This window comes from Eimeria mitis, genomic scaffold, assembly GCF_000499745.2.
Source record: "Eimeria mitis Houghton genomic scaffold, Emh_scaff2184, whole genome shotgun sequence".
In the NCBI taxonomy this organism is placed as follows: domain Eukaryota; phylum Apicomplexa; class Conoidasida; order Eucoccidiorida; family Eimeriidae; genus Eimeria; species Eimeria mitis.
The window spans coordinates 7,853-8,246 of NW_013570511.1; positions in this window are offsets into that span (position 1 = coordinate 7,853).

The window sequence follows — 394 nt, forward strand, 5'->3', positions numbered from 1 at the left end:
AGCAGCAGGAACAGTATTCGCTGGCTACGACAACGGAGACGTAAAAGTATTAGACCTTCGGGGCCCGAAAGTTTTATCGGAGTTTAATATATCTTTTGCTGTTTGCAGTGTACGCACAGATAGGGTGGATATACACCTCAATAAACTGCTGCTAGCTACATTAGAAGGCAGAATATTCACTGCTGACCTCAAAACCCTAAACCCTCAAGAAGGGTTTGCTGTTAAAGAACAAAAGATTGCTGCCGGTAATATATAAACCCTAAAATATAAACACTAAACCCTAAAACATAAACCCTAAACCCTCAAGAAGGGTTTGCTGTTAAGGAACAAAAGATTGCTGCTGGTATTATATAAACCCTAAACCCTAAACCCTAAACCCTAAAACATAAACCCT